Source organism: Grus americana, chromosome Z (assembly GCF_028858705.1).
Source record: "Grus americana isolate bGruAme1 chromosome Z, bGruAme1.mat, whole genome shotgun sequence".
NCBI lineage: Eukaryota > Metazoa > Chordata > Aves > Gruiformes > Gruidae > Grus > Grus americana.
In genome coordinates this window covers 58736694-58748365 of record NC_072891.1, presented here as the reverse complement: position 1 = coordinate 58748365, position 11672 = coordinate 58736694, and the positions used below count along the sequence as shown (strand labels likewise).

The 11672-nt window shown below is 35.8% G+C and overlaps 1 protein-coding gene across 5 annotated transcripts in view; it reads right to left on the bottom strand.

Moving 5' to 3' along the window:
• LNPEP (leucyl and cystinyl aminopeptidase) overlaps positions 1-11672 on the bottom strand; it is a 70474-nt gene that overhangs the window by 47721 nt on the left and 11081 nt on the right. The window contains exon 2 of one of the 5 annotated variants that reach the window (XM_054810712.1): positions 2322-2428. The exons of the other annotated variants lie outside the window; for them this stretch is intronic. The gene's annotated coding sequence lies outside the window, so the exon portion shown is untranslated. The remainder of the gene's footprint in view (positions 1-2321; positions 2429-11672) is intronic. 5 annotated transcript variants of the gene reach the window in all.

Below are 11672 nucleotides of genomic sequence, written 5' to 3'. Positions count from 1 at the left end.
TTGATATTCAACTAAATTAGATAAAATGGAATATCCTTCATGTAGCGGGGTAAAGCACAGGCAGCCAATACAGTTCTAGAGATGTTTCTGAATATGCTAGTTACTGAGTTCTTTATAGCGAAGAAAATCTGCCAATATGCTGGCAGCAACACAAATAAAATATCTATTCTTTAAACTTCATTTTTCACAAACACCCCAAAAAAGATAAAAAAATATTTCTCACATAAAAATAGTACTAAAAAATTACAGTTCTAATTGAGATCTTCATTTAAGATCTAGCTCATACAACCCTTGAAATAATCCATACAGGTAAGAAGTTAAATCAGTGCCAATCAGACTGTTTATCTCCAGTTTATCTGGTCATGTCTAGAACTGTTTATGTAAAAGATTAGCTTTCAGGTAACCTGCTCAGTGGAAAGTGAAAAAATTAAAACCACTGTTGGAAAGAAATATATACAGGGAATGGGACATGGACACCCAAAAGTTGCTAACTTAGGAGCAAGGAACTTTTTTCCATACTGTATTTAATCCAAAGCACTATAAACAACAAAGAAAGGATGTTAATTGGCTTTTGTTAGGACACAGAGTTGAGAGAACAAAACAACTCAAATGGAAAAGCCATCTATACGGAGATTTCCCTCCCCAAAAGCGTAAGAAATCCCATTACCAACTTTATAGGGCCTTGAAATTACAGTTAATTTGAGTAAGTCCGCTGTGACAGCTTCTGTCTAAGGGACTAGACAAAACACTTGTCCAACTGCAAGGCTTCTCAAATGAAACTAATCTCTTTCAGACATGAAGGTCTACTGCTAACTGAACAATAGTCACATCATGCCTCTATCTTTCACATTGTATGGTTCCAGAATGAGAAAGATACATTTGTCTTTGGATCTAAACTTAGTGAATGTACATTTTGCCAATCTGTATACAGCCTAGAATATCAGTGTTCCTACATTACTTACTGATTTTATCTATATTGCTAAGATCCCATCCAATAATTGAGGATAATATTATAGAGAAATAAATTACATTAATAATTTCAGGAATATAACTATATATAGCTGATTGATACAACTTAAAATGTTGAAACTGACTAATGGAAGATATTGAGAGTGTGAAGATTTATGGTTTGGTAGTAGCCTTTTTTTTTAAAAAAAAAGTCAGGTTTCTATATGGCTGAAATTCTCAAAGGTGAAAATAAAGGAACTTAAAGAAGAGATGGCAAGAATCTTTTAAAACCAGATATCCCAAATTCCTCAACATTTACTCTAAAATGTATCAAGACTTCCTGTTTCAAGGCCACAAACTCAGAAAACTATAGTGTGAGCAGCCATAACACTGAAAAGGATGGAGCAAGAATTCTTATTCTAGCCCACATTCTACAATGCTTTTCATTCTGAGTGATATATGTGTATTAAATCTCTAATGATGCTTGCCTGCCACTTATTTCAGATTTAAATTGACAGGCTATTCAGATACCTTCAAAACAAATAATGGTTTCATGAATCAGCACATTGCATCTCAAACAAAAACCTACTGTGTGACTTTAGAAAAGATCAACGTTGAACATTTCTCTGCAAAGGCCTTAAAAAAGAAAAAAAAAAATCCTACCACACAGAAGTCAGTAAGAAGAAGGTGCACTGGTCAATCTGAACAAGCAATACAGAGATGGACAAAAGCAGGGAGTTTGCTGGAATTTGGATCTACCAGCTCACCCTTTGTCCCTTTGTAAACATGCTGCTCTGACTAGGAATAGGATCATAGGGTCACAGGATATCTGAGGTTGGAAGTAACTTCAGGAGGTCATCTACTGCAACCTCCAGGCAAAAACAGCTTTTAAAAGCTTCTGTCCTTATGACATTTCCCAGCACAGTGTGCATGTTCCAGTTGTTGTTGCAGTTCAGTGGTCTAGCACTATGGTCTCTGCATTGGATCATGTGCAATTATATATCAGGTTGGAGTCCTCACAGAGTAAACGAAGAAGATAGAAAGCTAATTTACAACTGAAAACACATAGACAAACTAGTGGAGGGAAAAAAGTGGAAAGACAAAGTATTGTGCAATGGAAGCTCTTTTAAAATTCCTCCACCATCAAAAATCGTTTATCAAAAATTCACTACATCTAGCAGAGATTCTTGTTGATAACTCCCTCAGCTGGTTCCTTTTCAAATCTGCTGGTTAGCATTAATCAAATTTGAAAATAGACTCAAGTCCAAATTTCTTCAAGTCCCAATGCAATCCCACCCCAAAACAACCAGCTGCTGGTAGAAGACAACCAAATCAGTATCTGCTATGTAGAAAAGGCAGGTATTAAGACTCACATCTTAACCACTCCAAAAGGTAGCAGCCAATCAGTACACAGCTCCAAACCAAGCCATGGCATGTGCTGCTGCACAGCCAGCAAAAGAGGTAGCAGACAGGGGAGGCACTGCAGAGGGAAGGAGGAGAAAGATAAAGAGCATAAATCTAGCAGAAAGTAGGCTTCATCAGCTCTGCTGCTCATCAAACAGTTTCATTTTTTAAGAGCTTATTCTCTAATAAGGTTCTTCTAAACCCAACTATCTTAATATTTTCAAACTTTCATGCAGGCACTAATAACTCTTTCAGTCAAAAAGAATTACACAAAAAACTGAAACTAAGATAGAAAAGTTAAAACAAAAGTTAGTTTCAAGGCAATTCACAGTTTTAATACCTAAGAGACATTAATTTCTAGGAAAACAACGGTAAAACCCAATTTCTATAGAAGTATTTGCAAAAACGGGAAGCAATTGGTTGTTCTGTACTGCTGAAAATATGTAAAATCAGAATTAACTGAAGATAAAATGCATCTCCAGACTACTAGACACAAAGTATCAAAAGGTTCATTGCCTTATCTATGCTGACATATGCATTCACAGAAGCATAGAAGTCAGGCTACTTTTTGAAGAGGAACCATGGTAAACATGTTTAAAGCTTTTACATTCAGATAAGCTCTGGACTGTTTGCTGGTTCACTGGAATTTATAACATGACAGTGTGAGTCATCAATCATGTGAATTCAACTCTTATGACCTTTCAGTTTTAACCCATGAGCTGCTACAATGTGAGCTAAAAAGCCCACAGGAAGGACAAAAAAGGTATTCTTAAACTGAAACAAGCGGTAAGAAATAAGCAGCAGCCTGAGGAACATGATTACAACCATCACATTTCACTGTCACCTTTCACACCAAGTATGGCCAAGAGGCAAACTTTCCCATTGTAAAACATACTAAAAGCACATTAATTCAGATATTCCAGAAGATTAATTCAGATTCCAAATATGACACAGGAAAAATTAGTATAACTGCAAGACTAAGGAACTTTAACCTGTAAAGAAGCTGCATGGTTCCAGTGAACTACCACTGTCATGCCAGCAGCTGCAGGTGCACTAGAGGTGCTTGTGGTCACACTAGTTCACAATTAAGGAAGTACTGATTGGAGCTGCTAATATGCACTGAAAAAATAATCTGTCATCAGGCATGGCAATTTAAATCTAAATCTTTGTGAAACATAGTGTGACAGTGAACAAGGAGGTAAAAAAAAAAAAAAGTCATGAGGTTGAGTCTTGTTGCTCCCTTATCAGCATTACTAAAATGATGCTAAAAGCTTAAACACACCCAAGTAAAAGTGATTTTACACAATTCTTCCACAAATTTGTAATCTGAAAATTAGAGATTTTCAACATCTTCCTCAATACATAATCTATTATCACATCTAGCAGAGAACAATGTGAATACTCACAGTTTAGAAACAATCCTGAGAAGAGATGTGACATTAAAAACTAAACGTGATAGACTAATCCAGAAAGCCAATCTTCCTAATACTGCAAAGCTGAGGGAAGGCAGACATTTTCTCAAAATCTATGGTTTTGGAAAAGTTTCTTTAGAGCTGCCTCCTGCAATGCAGATGCCCAAACATCTATTGCAAATATCTCCTCATTACAATATTGAGGGGACCATAACAAGCCTGGTCTGTTATAGAATCATGGAATTGTTTAGGTTGGAAAAGACCTTTAAGATCATCAAGTCCAACTGTTGTTTTCTGAAAACAGGACAGAATGCTTAGACATGAAATTAAAATGCAGTTTAGAACAGGACAAGCCCACAGTACAATAAGCTTGCTGTACGTACTGCATCCTTTGCTAATGTGAACAGCATGGTCACACCTAGGTGGTAAAAAGTGGCATGACTTAAGGATACAATAGTCAGTAATTAATCAGACCAAGAAAAACAGAAGGAGGTCCCTTATCTTGTTCCTACAAGACATTTATCTTTCACTCCTATACCTTTTCACAAATTAGTCATTTCACTTACAAAGCAACTTTACTACAATACTGAAGTTCAGTATAAAACATGATCATGCAGGGACAATCAGGGGCTGCGGTAAAACTGTATCACATTTGCTCCAAGTATTTATTTTGTCTGAAGAGCTCCATTCCCATTAACAAGGAGAACGTAGGCTTTCCCCTCAAGTGTAACAGCCTCAGATAACACCGTGTAATGAATCTCAGTATATGCAACAATGAAATATCTTATGATGTTTTGGTTTTGGAATCCATTACAAATATTCTGTAGAATACAAAAAGTCGTTTTCCTTTATTTTTCAGAGTCAGTAGTATCCTCCTATAATGCTACTGATACCTATTTATAATGCTAGAAGTATGTACTTTCCCCTTGCAAAACAAAATCAGTAATCTCTTGACTGTCAGGATTCATGTCTGGGTATTCTATCTGAGAACTGAAATCTCAACATTCAAAATTCTTACATGAATTTTACATGACCCATTGCTCAAGCTCATTCCTTTTTAAAATGTATGCAGGAAATGCTCTAAGGCAATTGTTCTTCTTTCAACTTTCCATATTCTAATAAAGAGGTCAAAATTAAAAAAATACACAATTTATATCCAACAAATCCTATCGCTAAAGTCAGACAGAATGTTGCTACTTTCTGACAGAGCAGTTCAGCACATTATCATCTTTAAATAATGAGCAGGTATCACACAGTATTTTTACTGAAAGAAATGTTAAAAGAATTACAGCAACACCTGGCATTTTGTAGCAATCAAACCCCTACTGCAGAGATAAGCAAAGAAAACTTTCTGTTACCCTGGAATAACCTAGAAGCCAAACAACTATTGTTTGTCATGTCACAGACCAGCAAGGTCTAAAACCCAAGGCCAGACCAAATGGCGCTGTATAAAGTATGCCTACTAGCTGGAAGAAAAGCTGATTCCCACAGAATGTAAACTACTTCAGCTGCATTCAAGTAATGGGTAAGAGGGTATGGAGTTACTGCTGCCCAAAAGTAGACAGTTACTAATGTGCTGATGTGTTCTGTAACTGGTCTATCAGGAAAGAACACAGATGAACTATGAACAAAGTACTGGCTTTGCTACCTGACTTGCTACCAAGCAACTCATTGATATTATCTCAAAGAATAATGCTGTCCAATAATGTGTGGAATAGGTACAAGTGTTTACAAATAGGGTTAATTATTCAGGGCCATAATACTGGTTTACCTAACTTTTATGTCCAACTTTGAAAGCATTGGCCTTTCCTTAGCAGGAACAGCTACTGACCAAACAGCAAATTCCACAGACAAACCACATGGATTTTGTTCCTACTAAAGACTGGCTGCATTTGTTGAGGCCATCCAATGGGGCAAAAGCAACTTCAAGGCGTTTTTTTTTTTCCTTTAAAAGATCTATTTTGTTCATGTACCTGTCTAAATGCCACCTTTTCTAGAAGTAGTGGTGAAACACTTGCAAGATTTTGGCATAGATAGTAAGCTCAGAATAGGTGATTCCTAATTGATGAATGAACCTGCTACCACGATGGTAAAATAAGTTTGAGAAAAAGATGCCAGCAGGAACAAATACTGTGTGACACAGTCTAACATCAAAAGAGCAAAGGCTCCACTATCCCTTAAGCACTGGAAAATTAGTTTTACACTCTTAAGTCTTAGCAAACAGCATAAACCTATTTGTTTACAGGACTCCAAGAAAAGATTTGAAGCACTTACAAGCACTTACAAATAACACTGTGTATGGCAGGTAAGCACATTTCAAATGGACAGATGTGTTGCCATAAAAATAGTAAGAAAGGCTATAGCACATGAAACCTGATCTTCTCTCCTTTATTTGGACTTTGGAACTAGTAACAAAGGAAAGGAATGTGCCAGTGAAGGCTAAAGGAGGTCACTGAAACCTAGCCATGCATACAAAGACTGTACAAATGCTATTGCTCTAAGTTATTTAATCCTTGTCAGTAACTAACGTTATGTTGTATGGAAAAGCCAAGAAGAAATTTGCAGAAATAATGACACGTGTGAAGTCAACTGCACTGTCTTATATCAAAACCAGTATATTCAGTACAACCATATTCCCAGCAAAAGAAAAAAAAAAGGTTTAAAATTAGATATCAGAAGAATATTTGCATTAAAACTTAAAATTCATATTTTGCTTAGTGAAATAACAGTTTCTCATCGCATCTGAAAAAAAAAAATAATTGGAAGCACTCCACAATTTAAAAAGAACCTATCATAGCCAAGAAAAATGTATAAATTTTTTCTGCTACTCTTGTGTCTTTAAGAGGTAATATGATCTGTGCAGCTGCCTGTGCAGGCATGGCACTAGAAATTTTGTGAATAATAGTTGTACTTGTCAGACTCTGTTCTTTTATGAAAAGGATGAACATGTTACAGTACAATATTCATCTGCATTTATAAGAGAGGAAAACAAAAATATAGCTACTTCAGGTTTACATTGTGTAAATTTCTCACACATGTATTATGTCATCAGTCCTTCCAAGCTAGGGACAAGAACAATAATGTGAAAGACAATAAAAACCAGAGGAACTTGTGTTGTATAGTCTGAATGTACAAAGGGGGAAAACAAACCATAAGAAAACAGCATAAGTAATATTCAGCAAGCTTTAAGAAGTTTTACGTGTTTGTCAAGATTAAACCAACATATAAACAAATATTAGTTTAAATTTTAAATTTAAAGTAAGTCTACATTTTAAATGTACAAACCACTAAGCCAGTCATTAGGAAAAAAATATTGTTAATGCATGGCAGGAGAGAAAGGCTAGACTTGACTGTAGAAACAAAAATGCAGTTTTTCACATTAAATAGCTATCTACAATGTATATAATGGCATTTGAGGATTTGGAAACGCTATATTAAAGGGTTACACTTTTTCTCCTAAACTGTATGTCCCTAAATCTGCATCTTCAGCCACAAACAAAAGGAGGGTAGGGAGACAGAAATGGTGCCATACAAAGGCAGTCTGAAGAAAACTGAGATTCTAAATACTACACTGGAAATCCAAAAGGTGAGAAGTATTTCAGAAAGTCCAATCACTTCCTCAGTGGAGACTACCAATTAAAAATCACTAGTTCCAAACACCATTAGTTAGAATATTTATCTCTGCAAACAACCATTAAAGTCAACAGAAATAAGAATACCCAGTACAGATAAGTACAACTTGTTATCCAATATTTTTTTTAACAGATGAGGAATAAAATGGCCTTGGCTTGCAAAGTAGAGGTTTAACTGACAACTAAAGATCTGAATTGGTGGCTTTGAAAATGTACATTTAAAACTTTCATTGTTAATATTTTCTTAGAAAGAAACTTGATATTTTTCTAAATTTAAAGATAAAATAAGGCTAGAAACCTGACTCTAATGTTATTTATGAACTGCAGCATCTGATAAGTCAGGAATTTCAAAAATCCAGCACAGAAGGAAGTGGCTCCAATGCTTTTACACTCCACCCCTTAACCATTTCAGCAAATGAAATAAGACAAAAAAGATCAAGAAACAGAAGTGACAACTTAGAAAATCTACAATATTTTATAACAGTTTAATGAAAGATAAATAAATATTTTAAGAATAAAATCCTCGAAAGAGATGGATACTGAGGCAATGAGGTTTTTTGTTTTGCATATTTCCCCTTCCCTTTTTATTTAGGCATCATTCAAATTCATATCTATATATCTATTAAGCCCTGTTCATATGTTGTATCTTAAGACTTTTGGCACAGGATTTCAATATATATGATAATATCTCATTATTAGGTGACATCCATTTTTCCCCCCACAAAATTATCAAGGAATATAAATAATTACCATTGATTAATTCCTGGCTGCATATGCCAATAACTACTCAGTCTACAAGCGCTTACAAGGAACAAAGCTCCTCCTATCTAAAGGCTTCTTTAGGCTCTTTCTGAATGTTTGGATGTAGCTTCAGAGTTGCTTTCTGTGTTACTGCTATTTCAAAACCTGCTGGTCAAATCAGAAAAAAACTCAAACAACTCAGTTCTGTAAGAAATCCAAAACGTGATCCCTTAGATAAAATTATTGATCTTAGAAAATATTTACATGAAAAGTGCCCTCAAATGCTCAACTGTGTAGTAGCCTGCAGCAAAAAAATGCATTAGATAAACCAGCAGCAGTTGTATTAAGTCACCACATATCTCCAGCCTTACAACTGGTTACTTGCTTAGGCAAAGCACTTTCACTTCATAATCTAAACACAGAATTATAAAAGAGACATTGTACTGGTAGTTAACCTCTATTTTGGTTTAAACTGTAGTTCCCTGTTGATGCAGCATCAGCAGCTATGAAAGGAAAGCCATGCTTTCTGAGCATGGAGCATACATATGAAGTAGAGTCTAGCTTTTGAACAGCTAGAGCAAACAGATAAATAGACCCACTCATCTGCAGAACTACTTGTCATCCAAATATTTACAGCCAGTCCAGAAGAATGGGATGGAGCCTCTCAAAACTCCTGAACATTGAGTACATAGTAGCTTCATCATCTTTTGACACGCTTCAGAGTGGACTGCCTCCAAAGTTACTTGTGAAGCAGAATTCCCTTCCGTCTCTGCTGAATCACAGAACTAAACAGTAGGAATACAGTACTGACTGGAGCAAGTGGAGCTATGCAGTCCAGTTCTTGCTGTCGCAGACAACCAAAGTAACAGATCGTCAATCTACAGGGACTTTACATGCAATTCTATTCTCAAAAACAAAAAAAAATCTGCAGAAATATGAACCTGAGGCCAAGTCCTACAACTCCCTTACTTTACCTTAGCACTACCTTGGGTCTATTTCACTGATTACTCACTACCTCAAGAAAAAAAGTCTTCTACAGAAAAAAAAAAAAATCAGTGCAGTGGAAATGAAATACTTATTCAGTAATGCAAAATACTTCGACAGTTTCTGTAGTTGATTTGCTAGCAACATTCCATGCTTGGCATCGAATTATTCCCAGAACTGCAGGTTTCCTGCTACTACCTAGTAACCATCCTTCAAGAATTAGATTTGCTGTTTGTATCAAACTGTTGATTGCTGTCTAGTATCTTATCTTTTCTTCATGAATTGTATACAATAGGATAGTCAATAACAGTACACAGTGGTTACTACAGATTGCTCTATAAATAATCAAAAAAACCCCTAGAAATTGGGCCAAAAAAAGACAGCAATTATGTATATTTAGCAGAAAATGGTAATATGAGCAGCAGATCAGACCTGTGCTTATAAAGAGTTAAGAGAAGTGCTATACGATTCCATCTGAGAGGTGTTTATATTTGAAAAAAAATTTATTTTAAATTCTTCATTCATTGTTTGTTGCTAAGCTTTTTTGGGCAGTGCTAGGTGAGCAGCATTCTGTAAACCTGTGTCCTAGAGTATAAAATTTTGGGAAAAAATTCTGATCAGTTCAAAAAAACAAAGTTATTTCATGTGGTTTACAGACTCTCTAACCTATTTAGGAATGAGACAATTCCTTTAAAGACTTTTGCTCTTATTTTAACTATATTTAGAAATATAAATTGCTCCAAGGGAACCCTTGGCCTAAAGGTTTATAGTATGGCCTGTAGGTTAGGCTGCAATGAGAGCAGATACCTTCAGTGACAGCTGTAGAGTCAGAAGCAGTATTTTAAAGTTTGAGCAGAAGTTAACCAAACACAAAAGGCTTCTAATGGCTAAAGAAGCTCTTGAAGTTGTAGAGCTAGTATTATAAAATTGCCTCTACTCAAGTGTCTACAGTCTGATTTTTGAAACTGCTGATGCAGATAACATAAAAATAAATTCAAAGGCTGTGATTAGCAACAGCTGTCTTATGTTACTAGCTCTGTTAAAGATACAGGCCTCTTTCCTCTTCTGTGAAATAGAGATTTAAAAAAGAGGTAAGGGTGTTACTTGATAGTTCAGCAACAATCTTTTCTGAGATAAATTACTTCAAATCTCAGCAGCCCAAGTAAAAACAGCATCTCATTTACGCATACTCCTCTATGCAGCAGATATTTTTAATGCCCTCAAAATTTCTTCTGACACAGTAATGCAGTGTTTTGTGTTTGTTGATCCTTTTTCTCTGTCCCATAGTGCCATTTTTTTACTTTCATGATACGTGAATTCCTACTAAGGCAGATGAACAAAAATACTCAGAAGAAGAGTTGTCAGTGACTTTTCCATTTTTCAGCTTTTGTAGATGTTCGATTTAAAACTTGCATGAAAATACCCAGGGCTTGTTCATAAATTTTTCTGCATTTATCCATTCAAATACATCAAATATGGGAAAAGAGTGAGTTATTAAAAAAAACAAAAAAGAAGAAAGAAAGAAATAAGCAAACAGAAGTCTGAAATTACCTTGTGGCTGAAAAACAAAAGCCACAATTTGGAGACTTCACAGGCAACTTTGTCATTTGCATGTCAATACCTAGCTCTTAGAGTCCCAGTTACTGTATGGGCTTAGGGTCAAAACATCCAAACAAGTGTAACTTACACGTTCAGTTATTGTCACAAAAATCTTTCTTAACAAAGGAATTTTCCAAGTTACTTAGTTACTGAAGACTGGGAGGTGCAGTGAAGCTGGAGGTGATGACACGTGGAAGTAATGAACTCTCCTTTTTTCAGTGAGGGACAGAAATAAACACAATGTCTTCTGAACAAAAGAAATGTTTAATAATTTTCTAATGATATTATTATTAAAGATACCTTTTTCTATAAATAAAAGGTATTTTTATATTATGGAAGTGTAATTATATAAACATAATATTAAATTAAATTAATTAATTAGAAATTGCTCTCTAAAGTTAGAAAGTTTTAAAACAAAATCTCAGTTTAAATACAGAATTGTATTTCAATGTTCTTTCTACTGGTTTGTTAAATAATTAAAAGTATCAAAAATATAAGATACTGGAAGCATGTCCTGCTAACTACCAGAGGTGACAAATATTCTTCTGAATGACTTCCATTACGTACAGTTGCAAACTGCACGGCACTGTGCCTTCAGAGGATGCAGTGTAATAAAGCCTCCTCCCTGCACAAAGCAGCGTCCTCATGCAGCTGATGGGCAATAACGGTCTTGTGGAAAAGTATGGTCTGGCTTCAGCTGAGCTTCATAACTCCTGCTGGCTTCATAATCCAAGGGGAAAGAGTTAGCGACTGCCTCACCACTTGGGTACACACAAGTCTACGAGGCCAGACGGGATCCACCCAAGGGTACTGAGGGAGCTGCTGTAAGTGCCCACCAAGCCACTTCCGATCATTTATCAGCAGTCCTGGCTAACTGGGGAGGTCCCAGTTGAGTGGAGGTTAGCAAATGTGATGCCCATCTACAAGAAGGGCCAGAAGGAAGATCTGAGGA